At 44.4% G+C, this 18,882-nt stretch overlaps 1 long non-coding RNA gene across 1 annotated transcript; it reads left to right on the top strand.

Moving 5' to 3' along the window:
* Window positions 1–12,761: 12,761 nt before the first annotated feature.
* Window positions 12,762–17,767, top strand: LOC138737524 (uncharacterized). Its single transcript, XR_011340998.1, has 2 exons — window positions 12,762–12,846; window positions 17,612–17,767. It is a non-coding gene; the product is annotated as an uncharacterized lncRNA (long non-coding RNA).
* Window positions 17,768–18,882: the final 1,115 nt, after the last annotated feature.

Genomic DNA, 18,882 nt, shown 5'->3' on the forward strand with positions numbered 1-18,882 from the left:
CACACACACACCCAACCACATACACATATACACCCACTTACCCACACACAAACACCCAATGCACATACATCCAACACATAGACACACACCTAACACACACACCCACACAGCCACACCCAACACACACACACACACATGCCATACACACACACAGACAGCACATACCCAACACACACATACACACCCAACACACACACACACCATTCAGACACATCCCTCACACATCTACACCCCCAACACACACACAACACTCACACACACCCCTCACACACACCCACTCACTGATACACACATCCACACACACACACAATTACACACACCCCTCACACATGCACCCATACGCACACAATCACAGACACCAATACACACACATCCACACACCCCCAACACAAACACAATACTCACATACACCCCTCACACACATACAACCCACATGCACACTCACACCCCCATACTCAACACATGCACACAAACACCCCTCCACACACACCCAACACACACACACCCCACACACACTCATACCCACCCACGTACACATACATACCCACTTACCCACACACACACCAATGCAAATACACCTCATACACACACACCTAGCATATACACACATCCCCCACACACCCACACCCAACACACACACACAAACAGCACATACCCAACACACACATACACACCCAACACACACACACCACTCACACACGTATACCCCCAACACACACACACAACTCATACATACCCCTCACACACACACACCCACACACTCATACACACAGATCCATACACACATACACTCACACACACCCATACACACATATCCACAAACACCCTTCACTCACACACCCACACACATACACCCCAGCATACACACACGCTGCTCACACACACACACCCCTCACACACCCACACACATACACCCAAGCATATACACACGCTGCTCACACACACACCCCTCACGCACATACACACCACACACACACATACATGTACACACCCCTCACTGACACACCCACACACACATACACCCCCAACACACACACTACTCACACACAACCCTTATACACACTACACACATCCACCACACACACATCCACACCACACATGCACACCCACACACCCACCCTCACACACATACACCCCCAACACACACACCACTCGCACACACCCCTCTCACACACACCCACACACCTATAGACACACATACACACACTCCTCACACACACCCACACACACATATGCCCCCAATATACACACACCACTCACACACACACCCACATGCACACATCCACACACACACCCACACACACCAATCACATCCACCAACAAACTCTCAATGCACCCACACACCCACACGTACTCACACCTAACACACCCCTCACATACACACACACATAAACCCTCAACACACACCCATACACACACCCAATACACAAACATACTCCCCCCCCACACACCCCTCACGCACATACCCAATGCACACACGCACACACACACACCCACACACAATCGCACACACACCCAACACATACAAAGACCCACATACACCCACCCCTACGCACACACCCAATGCACACATGCACACACTCACATATACACACACGCCCCTCATGCACACACACACACACACACACACACACACACACACACACACACACACACACACACACACACACACACACACACACACACACACACACACACACACACCCCTCAAGCCCGATTCATTGGTTCAGTATCTTTTCCTTTGCTACATAAAGGGCACTGTTAGACCTGCTGAGCTTCTGCTGCATTGAGAGTTTTATACTTCAACCACAGGGTCTACAGAATTTTGTGTTTGACGATTGGTTGAGTATTTCTTGTATTTGTCTTTCTTCCAGATATCCATAGCCTTCTGTTAACCTTCAACAAGAGACTGCAGATGCTGGAGTATTTGCACTACACAAATGTGCTGGAGAAACTCAACAGGAAATAAAAAGTAACCAATATTTAGGGCATGGGCTCTTTGTCAGGTCTGGGTTCAGGCCCAAAATACTGGTTGCCCTTTATTTCCTATGAATGTTGTGTGATCTGCTAAGTTTCTCCAGCACATTTGTATGATGGATTTTGTTTCCATGTAATAGCACAGAACATGTAACATGACATGAAATTGTCTTCTGCCTGCTGTAAGGCTGACAAAGAGTCACCATTAATGTTGCCCGGTGCCCTCACAGTAAGAGAGAAAGAGAAGCATGAAAGGGTCCCTTTAGAGGCACTAAGTGTCCGTGGAATCGTGTCCGATGCTCTGCAGCCACACAGACTCCTGTTGGGAGTCCTCAGCAACATGAGCGCCAGATCAAAACTTTCAGCCCTTGAGGCACTTTGGAAGCCTTTCTTGCCCTCAGTATCCTCTTGGATCCTGGCTCCGATACCTGGTTCCCATGAGCCAGTCTCCATCAGCACACAATCTGTATAGATCCTCCACCCAGAAATCGCCCACGGCCTGGGTGGGTCCCTTAGCCATTGAGCCCCTCGCTGGTTCACTCTCATGGTCACACACCCCTCATCCTCCCTTAGGTTTGCCCATCTCGACAGAAGACGCCCTTTCTGGTGCCCTGCGCTGGTCTGATGCTACCCAACGTCTGCAGCCCCTCGTGGCTGCTGCTCAGCACAGAAACCATCATCTTGGTTGCAGGATTTTGTTTACAAATGCTGCTGCCTTCTGTAACAGGTCAGTTAAAGCCTGTACACAGCTGTCGGTATTAGGACTGCGCAGTGGAACCCGTCTGTGTCTCTGCTCTCCACTCTCCTGGGTCTTCACCAGTGGCAGCACCTGATGTCCCAACCGCTCTGGCAGCACCGCCATTTTTTACTCTTCACTGAATCGTCCAACCAACTTAAGTGAATTAAAGGTTATGAGATCACATGAATGCTTGGTGAAGCTCGAGAAGCTGTATAGCCTACTCCTGCTCATTATGTTCTCATGATAACAATTTATTCTCATTTACATTGTACAATGTACATATGCACCAAAATTCTCAATACCTGCAGCAAAACAGGTACTTGGTACAAAATAACAACCACAGAACAACTAAAAAGCAACATGCACACACCACAAACACACACACATACACATACCCACACACACACCTTATCAATTCCACCTTTGAATTATTGAGATAATAAAGTAATTATGATCCTTGGACCATCTGCTACTGGGAACATGCCTCTCAGACTGCCCTGAGTAAACTCTTCATGATCTATTTAGCCCTCTGTTGGATCTCCTCTTCTACTTCTTTTCCCTGAGTAGAACATTCACGGTGATTAGATTTGCTCTAGATGAGGACAATCAGTGGATACTTGACGTTCAGATAGAGTGGGAGTGTTCAGTAATCCATGAAAATTGCTTCAAGAATTACTGCCACACATTTGAGGTTCCACTGTCTTCTTGTGCTCTTCCTGGCATTTGAAGCAATTCAGCTTGACCTTAGTCCATGCCCATCCCATGCACTATCCCCCAGCACTAACCCCACCCAGTCCTGCCCACATAAACTGAACCATACATCCATTTGCATAAACAGCACCAAACTCGACCTGGACTTTCACAGGAGACTGCAAGACACTGGAATCCAAAGCCAAACAAAATCTGCTGGAGGAAATCAGTGGGTCGAACAACATCAGTGGATGAGAAAGAGCAGTTGACATTTCAGGGGGTCGCAGTGGTGTACTTGCCTTCGTTGGGAGAATGAGAGCATCAGGATCACCCGTGTGGCAGTGAGCCAATGAGAAGGTCAGAGGGGTTTCACTGGGTGGTATTTGGGGAGTTGAAGAAGGCAATGTTGTGTCCAGTGAATACTAAAGTTGACTTCACGGTGGCTGAAAGGAACAAGTGAAGCTGTGTTAAATCAATGCCATTACAAGAGGTGATCCTGTGAGTTCACGGTACCTTTTAATTTAAAATGGTTAGTGATGAGGATAAACCCCTCACTGGAGCAGTTGGCAAGATCAAACTAAAGATCCACCCCCCCCCCTTTTATTAATAATGCACCAGAACCTTGTCAATCTATGATAACTGAGAGGGAGCAGGGAAGGGCAGCTGTGACTACGAAGGTCCAGGATCTGGGCACGCAACGGGATTCCTTCTGCTGTCCTGATTGGAATCGTGGTGGTCAAGGACATGGTAGAGGAGACGGATGGCGTATTTGTTGGAAGCCTCAGAGATTTGGTACTGCTGCCTGTCCTGTCAGCCAACTTGTGACTTCTACAAATGGCAGCCGGGAAATGACCAAGCCCAGCAGTAGAGCCAACTGCTGCCCATGGGCACGTCGGCCATCATCTTTTCCTCAAAGACCCTCTCTCGGATGTTCAATTTCTTGTCAATTCCAGTGCAGAGATTTCAGTGGCCCCTCCAACCTCGGAGGAACGCAGACACCCCAATATGTCATTTGCTCTATCAGCCGTGAATTATTCTCTTATTCAAGCGTACAGCCAGAGGTCACTCAAGTTGGATTTCAGTCTCAAGAAACCTTTTCAGTTGGTTTTCATGGTTACAAACATGGTAAATTCCATTTTGGGAATGGATTCCTTGTCACATTTTTCTTTGTTGGTGGATTTGAAAAATTGCTGCATCATGGACCACAGCTCTTGTTTCTAAGTGAGCTGCATCTGTCATCCCTCCAATGTCGTCAGTTGCCTGACAGGCCTTCAACCTGGCTCCTGCCCTTTCTGAGCCTTGCTCAAGTGTTTCCCTCACCTAGTGACCCCATTGTATTGTCACACAGACATTAAACATCCAGTAACCCACCATTTAGAGACTTGGGGTCCTCCACAGGTAGCATGGGCTTGTAGATTACCCCTGGACCATCTCAAAATTGTAAAATCGGAATTCGACTCTATGCAAGAGTGGGGCATATTCCGCAGATCTGACAGCTGCTGGGCTTCAACGTTGCATATGCTTCTGAAAAAAAAATCCCCAGGGGATGGTTGACCTTGTGGTGATAATTATGTCCTGAACAATTCCACCGTGCCTAACCAATACAACATTCCCAATTTACAAATTTCTCAACAAACCTCCACGGCAAATATATATTTTTGAAAATAGATCTAATACGTGCTTACTGTCATATTCCAGATGGGCCTTTGGATGGTGTGAAGACAGAAATAATTACCCCTTGAGTTTAAGTGAATGCCGTTCGGTCTACGGAATCCAGCTCAGACATTCCAGTGGTTTATGGACGACGTATTCACTGCCCTTGATTTTCTTTACATCAATGATATTCTGGTCACGAGAGTGGATGAAGAGGAGCACATGAGCCACCTTAACTCATTGTTTCAGCGGATTAATGAGTTTGGCATTGATATCAATCCCCAGTAGATGTGTTTTTGGCACTCCTGATCTTATATTTTACACCAGAAATATTCCTCAGGATGGTCCTAATGAAAGGTTTTGCCTCAAAGTTATTCTCTTTCTCCCACTGATGTTGGTTGTCCTGCTGAGTTCCTCGAGCAGATTGTTTTGCCACTAAACGCTACCTTTCCATTTTAAGCCATCCAGTGAAGTGTTTGAGTATATCCTGGAGGCTGCAGCCAGGGTCAAAGAAGGCTCAAAGGTCCATAGAAATGGTAAATGATAATGGATGTCGAGAATTTCCAAGGACTCACCATAATTGGAAGTATAAGTGTGAGGACAGATACAATGTTTAAATTTGAAACAAAAAACCGAAATACAGGAGAAGGGCTGCGGAAGAGTGGAACCTGAGAGATGATCTGCCATGAATTTATGGTGGTGTAGTGGAAGCCCCACGCATACAACAGAATCACACACAGCCACAACAGTTAAGCAAGCGCATTATCAGTGCGCGTAGCCTCCAACGACATCCCAGTCCTCCAGCTCCAGGTGAGGAACCAGCCATTAGGAAAAGTGTGCAAATAAGAGCCCACGCTTTTGATGGCACCCGACACCCGAGGCTGGAAAGTGATGTCACTACGGCATCCCAGAAGGCTCAGCGTAAATTCGCAAACAGAACTATAAAGGCTGTGGTTCAGCACAATGAAGGAACTGATTCCTGACTCTACTGTCTCCAGTGTCATTTATTGCCACTTGCGTAAGGTAGTGTCATCAGATAAGCCACTTCATATTTTGGTGACTGCGACAGGCCTCAGCTACACTGAGTCCCACCTCACTGACATGGACGAGTAACCGACGACTTCAAAGATGGAGGTTGACGCAGCCTCGCTGGCGGCAGAACTGGTGGTGGTTAATGCAGTAGCAGTTCGCTTTGGATCACCCATGTAGCTGGCTGCAATTGGACAAAGTGCAATTTGTGCTTCGGAATGTTACATCTGAGGACCCAAGATACTGGCATGTTGTGAGTGCATTAGATACTACTACCGCAGCAAGGGTGAGTTCATTCATCACTAAGCTGCCGGTGGATCAGAAGTACACTATATTCTGGAACTTACTGTTGAAAACATTTGAGCTTTCTCTTCATGAACGGGCTATAAGAATTTTGAATATGCAAGAACTGGGGGACCATTGCCCATCCCAGTTAATGCAAGAGCTGGTATCACTAGCCACAGGCCATATGGATTGTTTTCTTTTTGAGGCACTGTTTTTATGGAAATTACCAGTGGATGTGGCGGCAGGTGTGGCGCACATGAATTTTGCAGAACCGCATTTGGTAGTAAGAGAGGCTGTTCGACTTTATGGCCTTCCACAGGCCAACAGATTGCAGGTACAGCCCATCTGTGTGGCTGAGTTGTCTGAGCTCCCTCGAAACGCCAAGACCACCGGCATGTGCGTCAGTACAGCGACCACGTCCTGATCAAGGAAACAAGAGTTCTGGATACTGTTTTTATCATCGCAGATGGTGTCACTCTGCCTATAGATGTAAGAGTCCTTGTACTTACCCAGGTCCACCACCATGTCCGGGAAATGAACCTGAACCGCTGTTAGTGGCTTCGGCGGTTGGCACAGAACAAGGTCTACTTTATTTACATGACGTGATTTCGGGGGTGGATTACTTGATAGATATGGAAGCTGAGTTCAGTATTGTTCCTCTGCCACAGTTTGAGTTAGCACAAGGTGCACGTACTCCACCGCTTTCAGCAGTTAATGGTACCACGATTCCTACTTTCGGAATGAGGAAGGTCACGATACATACGGGTTCAGCGGTATTCTACTGGAAATGTATGGTGGCCTCAATAGGTTTTCCCCTGTTAGGCGTGGATTTTTTGAGAGAGCATGGTTTCTTGATGGATATACATAAATGCCATCTGATAAACACGGCTAACTTCCAAAGTTTGCCCCTTAAGGGAATGCATCATTCTTTCCAACCGGTAAGAGTTCAGGCGATTCAGCAGAATGCATACGCCTCAATACTTAAAGAGTTCCCGGGACTGTTGATGACTAATTTTCAGGATAATGAGCTGCGGCCTGGTGCATATCATTATATTGATACAACTGGTCCACCTGTTTATGCTAGGGCTCGTCGGCTTCCAAAAGACAAGCTTTCAATTGCAAGAGCAGAGTTCGCAGTAATGGAGGAATTAGGGGTGGTATGCAGGACCAAAAGTCCATGGGCTTCACCCCTTCACATGGTGGGTAAAAACTGCGGTGGTTGGTGGCCATGTGGGGACTACAGGCGGTTGAATGATATAACCATCCCCGACCACTATGCAATCCCTCATATTTCAGATTTCTCAGCACAGTTGGCTAATGCCACCATATTTTCCAAAGTAGATTTAGTGAAGGGATACTATCAGATTCCAGTTCACCCTGTGGATGTTCCAAAGACGGCTATTATAACACCCTTTGGTCTCTTTGAATTTATTAGAATGCCGTTCAGTCTGAAGAATGCAGCCCAGACATTTCAAAGATTGATGGACATTGTCACTATGGACTTAGAAGGAACCTTCGAATACTTGGATGACATCCTCATAACGAGCCCAGATGAGGAATCATATAAATGACACCTCCATCTCCTGTTTGCTAAATTACAGGATTTTGGCCTGACAGTCAACCCTGCAAAATGCTATTTCGGTACGGCTGCAATTGATTTTCTCGGCCACAGGATTTCTCGTACTGGGACTATACCATTGCCAGACAAAGTGATTGCCATACGCAAGTTTCCCCGGCCTGTTATTCAGAAGGATTTGCAATGATTTATAGGAATGGTTGCCTTTTACCATAATTTTATTAGAGGAGTGGCAGCCATGATGCACCCACTGTTTGACCTATTAAATAGAAAAAGATCAAATATATTGCATTGGGATGAGGAGGCAGACATGGCTTTCGAAGAAACGAAGGATTCTTTGGCATCTGCGGCATCTTGCCCACCCAGATCATAAAGCGCCCCTTTCACTAACTATAAATGCATCCACTGCAATTGGTGTAGTGTTGCAAACACACGTAAAAGGACAATGGGTGCCACTTGCATTTTATAGCAGACATCTTCGACCTACAGAGATGAGATATAGCACATTTGACTGAGAATTGCCGTCATTGTATTTGGCGGTGCGCCATTTCATATACATGCTGGAGGGTCAAGTGTTTACGGCCTTTACTGATCATAAACCTCTCGTGCAGGCCATGAGTATGATATCTGACCCATGGTCCGCAAGGCAGCAATGCCAATTGTCATTCATCTCTGAGTTCCTGACTGACATTCGGTAGGTGGCCTGTTTTTCCAATCCGGTGGCAAATGCCCTATCGAGACCAACTGTCCCTGCAGTCCAGGGTGGAATCGACATGGCACAGTTGGCGGAAGACCAGCAGCGGGATGAGGAGGTACAAGCCTACAAAATTGCCATTACAAGTCTCCAGGTTGAGGAAATCTCTACTGAGGCAAGCGGTCCCACACTCCTTCGCGACATTTCCACAGGACACCGTAGACCCATTCTACCGGTTAGCTGGCAAAGGAAGATCTTTGATGATATACATAATCTTTCGCATCCTTCCATTAGATCTTATGTTAAACTAGTGTCAAAATGTTATGTGTGGCATGGTCTAAGGAGAGATGTCACCCTGTGGGCCAAGACTTGCCTTCAGTGCCAAAAAGCTAAAATTCACAGACACACACATGTACTGCCTGAAAGATTCTCCACGGTGGATGCAAAATTTCAGCACGTCCATGTGGATGTAGCTGGACCTTTACCGGTCTGTCAAGGGATGAGATATTTATTTACTGTTATTTACCGATTTAGTCGTTGGCCGGAGGCGATCACTATGCAGGCAGCAGACACTGAGACGTGTGCACGGACCTTTATTTTTCATTGCGTTGCACGATTTGGTGTACCTACTGTAAGGTAAAACATCATGAGATGGGAATGTGTAAGGAGTTACCCTGTGCAGGGCTGTAACAAGAAGGGGAGGTGTCCTTGTACTCCTGTTAGGTAAAACATCATGAGATGGGAATGTGTAAGGAGTTACCCTGTGCAGGGCTGTAACAAGATGTGAATGCATCCTTGTACTTACAAGATAAGAGAGACATTGATGGATTGAGAGGCAGGAAGCTAGCAGGGAAAGGATAGCTACAGTTTTAGTCATTGGACAAGTAATGATATGATGATGTTCTAAGCACGTATCCAAGGGTATAAAAAATCACCATTTTGCTGATAACGGCAGAATGCATTCTCCGACTAACATTGTTAGTTGCAAGTGTTACAATCCGGTAATAAAGAACAAAGAACCCTGATTTCGACTCAGTCTGGTGTTTGTCTCACTCATTCATGGACAAAGCAGACCTAACACTACTCACATCACTTCGGAGAGAGGTACGCAGTTTACTTCCCACCTGTGGACACAGATTTCAAACTTCTGTGGAAGTAAATTACACCACACAACCGCCTATCATCCTCAATCAAATGGACTTGTGGGACGGTTCCATAGGCATTTAAAGTTGGCATTTAAGGCAAGGCTGCAGGGGTCGAACTGGATGGACAAATTACCGTGGGTGTTACTGGGAATACGAATGGCACCAAAGGAAGGATTGCCAGTTTCGTCTGCTGAGTTGATCTATGGAACTCCACTATCCATTCCAGATTACATACATTTCGGTAGTGACATAAATCGGCCAGCTGACTTGGATATTTTGCGTCTTGTGAGAGATAGCAATTAGCAAAACAACCCTATCCCATGGTTTTTCATGGGACTTCCAAACATCAGGTGCGGCATGACCTTCTGACTGCGGAATTCTTGATGGTTAGGAAAGGTCAGAAATGCTCAGCATTTCAATGCCCATATGAGGGGCCCTTTAGAGTAATCAGGCGAGAAGGAGTAGTATTTACATTGGACATAGGGGGCCAAGAGTGTATGTTCACAATTGAACGACTGAATCTGGCACACACTGGCCTTTCAAGACTGATCATGTCACCTCTGAAACGTCCCAGAGGACACCTCAGGCTCAACTATCAGCACGGACCTGCGTCTGGTAACCATGATTCTGGGGGGGGGGGGGGGGGGGGTTTAGCGGGAGCCTCATGCGTACAACAGAATTGTGCACAGCCACAACAGTTAAGCAAGCGCATCACCAGAGCGCATCGCCTCCAATGACGTCCCAGTCCTCCAGCTACAAGCCAGGCACCAGCAATTAGGAAAAGTGCACAAATAAGAGCCCGCGCTTTTTATGGCACCCAACACCTGAGGCTGGAAAGTGACATCACTACCACATCCCAGAAGGCTCAGCGTGAAATGCGCAGAGGGAACTATAAAAGCTGTGGTTAAGCCCAATAAAGGAACTGATTCCTGACTCTACTGACTCCAGAGTTATTTATCGCCACTTGCGTAAGATATGTAGTCAGATAGGCCACTACAGTGTGAATAGGGAGGCACTATTAATAGAGCGGTTAGCACAATGCCATTACAGTGTCAGGGACCTTAGTTCAAGCCCGATGCCTCCTGTAAAGTCTTTGTACATTTTCCCCGTGACCAGCGTGGGTTTTCTCTGGGCATTCTGGTTTCATCCCATGCTCCAAAAGACATATGGGTTAATTGGACGGCATGAGCTTTGAAGGCTGGAATCACCTTCTACCCTCTTGTAAAGCAATTAAAATGACATCCAGTTGACATTTACAGGATTGTTCTGCGTGCAGAGTTATGGAAGAGAGCTGAAGTGAAGGGATCCAAGGAGAAGCTGGGCAGTTTTAAAAGTAAAGGCAAAAGTGGAGCCGGTAAAGTGCAGCGCGAAGGCACATCATGATGACGTTGAAAGATGTGGGGTGACATCACAGCCGTGGATGGTTTGCCCAGCTGCTTTCTACAAAGACAGCAAGAACAGGTATTCAAATGAGCTGAATTCATAATTTTACTGGGTCAGCTCATTTAAATAATTATTCACCCACGTAGACCCACTCTCATGAAAGGAGAGTAAAACAGACAAGTAGGTACACTTGCCTGCTTCTCAGCTGCATCAGGAGGTGCACATGGCCTCAGTCTTTGTAAACTTGAAAAGAACCTTGAAACATTCCTCTGCTTTTCCCATGCAGGTCAAATAAATAAAAAGTATGGTCATAAATGAACGAAGCAAGAACATCATCTTGGAGATCCAATCTATTTTGTGGATTCAGCACTGCATACATTGTCTAAGAACAAATTTTGGAATGTGGAATGTGGAATCTAATAAATATTTCAGAATGCTTAAACAAGTCCAAACTTCCCTACTGGAAGACATTATCTTGCAAGCTCAGTTTACATTGCAGATTCCATTTATTCACACAAAATGCAATGCTGTTTTATCACAAGCGTATCTCCAAATCCGTGGGCTTGGACTCCTGGGTCAATGTCCAGTTGAGGTCCATGCTGGGTGGTTTTGTGCTTGGTGAAATGTGGGAGAACATAGATACTTGAGAATACATGTACGTATGGCCCTCAAAGTGGTAACAAAGCTAAGCATGGGAGGAAGGCTTTTGGCCAGCTTGCATTCCTCGATCAGGGCACTGAGTAGAGGATTGTCATGTTCCATCTGTACAAGACATTGGTGAGACTGCATCCAGCTATAGGAAAAATATATTTAAGGTGGAAAAGGTGAAGGAAATATTCACAAGAATTTAACTAGGGCTGGTGGGTTGAAGTATAAGGAGAGGCTGAATAGAACTATAGATCCATGAAATGCTGCAGCACAGAGAACAGGCCATTCAGCCCTTCTAGTTTATGCTGACAGCTATTTTGCTAGTCCCACTGCATAACCCTCCAGACCTCTCTCATCCATGTATCTATCCAATATACTTTTAAAACTCAAGATCAAGCCTGCATTCACCGCATCAGATGGCAGCTCATTCCACACTCCTGTCACTCTCTGAGTAAAGAACTTTCCCCTAATGTTCCCCCTAAACCTAAAGGATAGGCTGGGGGCTTATCTCCCTGCAGCATATGAAGCTGGGGGGGGTGTGGGGGAGGGAACCTCGCGGAGCTTTTCAAAATCATGAGGGGCATAACTAATATTTTTTTTTCCCCCCTGGGTAGAGCATTGATTCAAATGCGACCTGAGGGATTACCTTCTTCACACAGAGTTGTTGGGTACATGCAATGAGACGCCAGAGAAGGGATAGAAGTGGGGACAATTGTAATGTTAAAAAGACTTTTAGTTAGGTAAGGTTTATAGGGATTTAGGCTGAATTCAGGCAAATAAGATTAGTTTGGTCAGCATGGACAAGTTGGGCTGAAAGGTGTGATAGGACAGGATGCTATTACCAATGTATATATTTGTATATATTTACATATAGTAGTAGTGATTGGCTGAGAGCTGTAGCCACGCCCACTGACAGGTCATAAAGGGCTGCTCCTAACCAGACCCAGGTCAGTCTGGACTGGTCGACCTCGATGTACTACGCTCCAGTCTTTTGCCTTGGTTTTGGTCATTTGACATGCTACAAAAGGTATGTTTCTGTGCTAAGAACTCCATAACTCTATGATGTCGAACCTGGCTGCATTACAATGGGTGGCCTGCTGGAACACAAGTTGTTTCACATGCTGCATGCATGAATGTCACCAGCAATGTGTTCACATTTCATAATTGACTCAACGCGATGGTACAAGACAGGCACAATCCTATCTTTGGGAAATCCCTGGATTGTGAAGAGCAAGTGGCCAAAAGAAGGACAAAAACTAATTCTTCCCTTGCCAGCACTACAGAGGTGAACAAAGAACTTGCCGTAGGTTTGAGCCAACTATGCTGAGCTGAATGAACAGTAATTGGGATCCTTGCAACAGATGGCATAACACCACACATGCAACTTGGAAGAACAGACTGGTGAAGTATTGTAAGAGATACATAATTCCCTGAAAGTAGCATAACAGGTTATAGGGCTATGAAAAGAGCTTTTAGCACGTTGACCTATAGATATGTTTTTGGGAGATAAATTGGGAAAGGTTTTTTAGAATAGGTTACATACAAACACTTTAAAACAGATCTTATTTAAAATAATGGAGCTCTACCCTATTCTAGACATGTCAGGGCCAACAGCTTTTGCAAGAGCTTTGAAGAGTGTTCAAAAACTTCACTAATGGATTGTTGTTTACAAAAGGCAACATGTCGGAGCCGCTTCTGTTTGAAAGAGAGCTTGCTGTTCTAAGAGGGTTATGTGGTTTTGCAAGGAGAGATAGTCAAACAGGCTTTCTCTCAGAGGGAGAGAGACACACACACAGAAATCATTTGTACTGTGTTACAGCCAGCAAGACAGCAGCTGGGACAGGAACAGGATAAGCTGGCAAGCGTACGGAAAGCCCATTTTGTAAGACAGCCTGGTCAATGCCCTTGTGGTTCATGCAAGAGGAGAGGACTGGCTGTCTAATATTTCACTTGGAATAAGGGAAACAAAAAGGAACTTGGTGGTGACCTGAAAGAAAGAGGTTATCATCTGGAGAACCTTAGGGGGGAATGTTTCATCAGCAAGACACTGAAGTGACTCATGGTAGTACATCAGTTGTGGATGTCCCGGAACAACAAATCTCTCTCGACAAGAACCTTCTGGAGAGGTAACCATTTACCTTGCAAGCATCAAAGCCTGGTGAACTTTATAAATGTTAAATTCTGTGCACAGTATAAGAAATGACTGCAACCAGTGAACTTGGAGATATGAGAAGTGAGATTGGACTGTGAACCAAATAACCATTCTGAACTTACACACACATTACATGCACTTGTGCTTAGAATTAGAAGGGGGTTAAATTAGGTTAAGTAAGTTAATAGTCATAAGTTAAAGTTTGATTCTACTTTCATGTTTAAAGATAATTAAAAGCAACTTCTATTTAAATAACCATTGTCTTGGTGAATATCTATTGCTGCTGGGTTTTGGGGTCCTCGGGGCTCGTGACAAACTTCATAAATCAATAAATACTGAGCACAGGACTTGGCATGTTATAGTGTAAGACATTGGGTGAGGCCAAATACACAAGGAAGTTGCCAGGACTTGAGGAACTGAGTTACTGATAAATGTTAAACAGGTTAGGACTTTATTCCCTGGAGCATAGATAAATGAGGGGAAATTTGAATATTGTATGCAGTTCTGGTCATCTAACTACAGGAAATATTAAATAAGATTGAAAGAGTGCAGAGAAGATACACAAGGAAGTTGCCAGGACTTGAGGAACTGAGTTACCGATAAATGTTAAACAGGTTAGGACTTTATTCCCTGGAGCGTAGATAAATGAGGGGAAATTTGAATATTGTATGCAGTTCTGGTCATCTAACTACAGGAAATATTAAATAAGATTGAAAGAGTGCAGAGAAGATACACAAGGAAGTTGCCAAGACTTGAGGAACTGAGTTACCGATAAATGTTAAACAGGTTAGGACTTTATTCCCTGGAGCGTAGATAAATGAGGGGAAATTTGAATGTTGTATGCAGTTCTGGTCATCTAACTACAGGAAATATTAAATAAGATTGAAAGAGTGCAGAGAAGATACACAAGGAAGTTGCCAGGACTTGAGGAACTGAGTTACCGATAAATGTTAAACAGGTTAGGACTTTATTCCCTGGAGCGTAGATAAATGAGGGGAAATTTGATAGAGGTAAATAAAATTATGAGCTCGAGTTAATGTAAGCAGACTTTTCCCTCTGAAGTTAGGTGAGACAAGAGCACAAAGACATGGGCTAAAGGTGAAAGGTGAACTGTTGAAGGGGAAACAATAGGGGGATCTCCTTCATGCGGGCTCCATTTTGACATTCAAGGTTATTTGGATGGGATGGGTGCAGGTCATTTGGACTTGGTTGAATAATAGTCTGTCCTGCATTAGATGGGCTGATGGGCCTTTTTCTGTGCTGTTGTGTTCTATGGTTCAATGGAGAGGAAGATCTTTTTTTGCCTGTTGAGTAAAATGAACTAAAGATCTTTGAAATCACAAATTGTATTAAACACTAATAAATGTAAATCAATGTATTCTATAAGTGGATCCAAGATGTAAAATAAAATTAGCATCTCAGTTGCCAGAAAATAAACCACTGATATGAGCAAAGCTGATGACTGTGAACTCATTTGTGTGTAATTTCCCAGGTTCTGTCAGAGGAGGTACTTCAGGAAAGTTCCCAGCACAATACCTAAGACAACACTTGGGAAATTAAAGATTGGTAACATTATTATTGTTTGTTAGTCATTCAATGTGAGCTTGTGTGTTGCAGCAGTGCAGGCATGTAATGCTAACAACCTCAACACAGTTTAACCCAATAAAATATCACATCATTTGTTTATAAGGCAGAAAATTACACCATTCCCTGCAGTGTGTCCCTGTAAACATTTGTCCTACTGAGTTCATTTAATAATCCAGCAATCATAGTTCAGGAAATGAGCCAATTTCTAAAAAAAAGTAATTCTTACAATTTGGGATTGTGTGTACTTCTTATAATGAAATACCACAAAAGAACTGTCTGCACTTTTGAAAAATTACCTTTATTTCCAAGATAACTGAATTTTTTTATCAATGTCTTTTGCAATTATTGCCTACTTTCAGTTCAAAATGTGTACACTATTGTAGTCTTTTATTTTTCGTGAATTATATGCTCGGCTGTGGCACGTAAGAATTTTAGAGTTTTTCTACAGGTACTCCTTAACTTATTATGGAGTTATGCCCCGATGAACCCATCCTAAGTCGAAAAAATCAAAGTCTCGAAAGAATAATGCACCTGCCACGTCTTTAACGATGGGAGGTTTACAGTTCACGAGACTGCGAATGTGGTTGAGTCAGCGTCACAGGAGGGAATGCTATACGATACTTTCAGGTGATGCTGCCATCGCTCAGCATCTTCAAGAGAGTAGCGCACCGTATATCATAAGCGCAGGAACAGATCGGAATTTGAAATTGAAAGTATGGATTTGAACCATCGCAACTTCGAAAAATTGTACATCAGGCTATCGTATTTAGGGGAGCGTCTGTGCATCGTATAATGTGTCTGATAGTAATTACTACATCAGCCGTTCATTCACACAGTTAGGCTGAGGGTAGAGAATCTGTTTTTAGTTTGTGTGTTAGTTAGACCCATGAAAAATTCAGCTTAATCAGGGCACAGTTGTGTCAACAACAACACAGCTACAGTATTGTGGTGTGCTGTTAGACAGAATCAGACACACACAAGGTAAAGACTGAACATCAGGCTTTCATCCACAAAAACCTCCACAGAGCCAGGCTGGCTGTGGCTGCAGCAACTCAGTGTGAGGCCTCGGGAGGCCGGTGCAGGCTTATATCCCGGAGGGTGATTGACACCTGACTGGGTGGGGCTTGATCCATTTATGCCGACTGATTGGCAGCCAGCCAGGTGTTGTCCTCTCCCCTTACACTCCTGCAGGTACAGAGGTTGCCCTCTGCAGTAGGCCAGTGGTGTACCATCACAGGTATAATGCAGACAAGAGTAAATTTCATTTTCTCTTGAGGTGAACACCTCGATCACATTAATGTTCTCAATGCTGAGATGGGGACAGTGAAATAGGAGTGATTTTTGATTTCAAGGCATGAGCAAAGAAATAAATGTCCTCTCACCAGTATTGTTTGAAATGAATTGGAATTACTCACAACTGACTGGTTCAGGCAAGAACAAGCAAAACGATCACTATGGACACAATGGGCTGAAGATTTCATTTCTGTGCTCTATGACTCCATGACTCCAATTGGATACCTGACTATTGTCTCATGTTGACCCTTATCTCCAACCTAGGATCCCTACAATCAGTAGAGAGAGAGAGAAAAAAATGACTCATCAATTTGAGACAAATCAAACCAAGAACCTCAATTAGAAAATGGCACTTTCTAATTCAGTGGTTCTCAACCATTTTCTTTCCACTCACACACCACTTTAATTATTCCCCGTACCATCAATGCTCTGTGATTAATAAGGGATTGCTTAAGGTGAGATGTGGGTGGAAAAAAGGTTGAAAACCACTGTTTAAATTGTACCTAATTAACTTGTTATGTGCACAGTTTCATAACTCTAAAGGAAATGGCCCAATGACAATTTTTCTCAAGCAAAATATTTCAGTAACAATTGGGTCTGGAGCAGTGATTCTCAACCTTCCCTTCCCACCCACATCCTACCTTAAGCAATCCCTTACTAATCACAGAGCACCGATGGCATAGGGATCACTTAAAGTGGTGTGTGAGTGGAAAGAAAAAGGTTGATAACCACTGGTCTAATTGTTCCTTTATATCCACAGCTATTTTTCAATGGTTAGATTCCAAAAGAAAGAACAAGACAGAACCGTACTGGAGAAACTCAGCAAGGGACTCAACATTCATAGGAAGTAAATGGCGACCAACCTTTCAAGCCTGAGATCTTCTTCATGAATAATAAAAAAAACTGTGAATAAAAAGGTGGTGGGGGTGTTGGAGAAGAGGGCGGAAGGGGGAGGAGCACAAGCCACAGGTAAGAGGTGCATACAGGTGGGATGGTAGAAGAGAAAATGCTGGCATGTGATAGGAGAGAGGGCAGAGGACAAGTGTTTTATTCTTCATCCTGATGCAGGGCTCAGGACCAGATCATTGGTTGGTAGTGGCGTTATGATGGCACTACAATTCACAGGAGGCATTGAACTGGCCATGTGACGTCAATGTGTGACAACATCAGCGTGTGTCGAGCGCGTGATTCAGGCTTTTAAAAGGTCGTGTGGGTGATGAAGAGAAATCCGTTTGATTCACTCTAAAAATGGCTTGTGTGGTTATTTCGTCGTGTCCACTGCAATTTCAATGGCCACAATTGGTGACCCCGATGAGTCAAAAAAAAAATTTTTGGGCAAACGTGGACTCTGCAGCCGTCACTGCGAAGCTGCCACCTTTCTGGACGGCTGAACCTGAACTGTGCTTCCAACAGGCTGAAGCATAATTTCACCTTCACAAATTCAAATTAGACACCAGTCGTTATTAGCATCTCGACAGTGCCCTGGACCAGGCCGTTGTTAAGAGGGTTGGCAACTTCCTACAGGATCCACCACATTCCAACAAAATGACACTTTAAAAGCACTTTTATTATGTGTATGCTATGTCCTGTAAGGAAAAGGCAGCCAAACTACTACATCTCGATGGGTTGGGAGACCGTGCCCCTACAGAACTAAAGGATGAAATTTTGTTGCTGGCAGCTGGTGACAGGCCCAATATGTTATTCGAGCAGCTCTTATTAGAGTGAATGCCAGATAATATTAGACTCTTGTTTCCAAGTGTTCATGTTGTAACAGTGTATATTATATTTTATATTATATATTATGTCTTTAAAAGAGATAGATTGTGGGGGTTAGTGTGTAGGTCACTTCACAAAAAGACAGTAACACTTCATAAAATAGATTTCATTTAAAATGTAAGAGCTATGCATAGGTAGAGACTTTCATTTCCACAGTGACTTTACAGAAACTTTGAAGAATGGCTATTGTCGGTGTTAATTGGACTGATGCTCTGCAGTAAATGGACTATTGCCTTTAAAGCAACAGATGGCCAG

This window comes from Narcine bancroftii, chromosome 6 (genome assembly GCF_036971445.1).
Source record: "Narcine bancroftii isolate sNarBan1 chromosome 6, sNarBan1.hap1, whole genome shotgun sequence".
Taxonomy (NCBI): Eukaryota; Metazoa; Chordata; class Chondrichthyes; order Torpediniformes; family Narcinidae; genus Narcine; species Narcine bancroftii.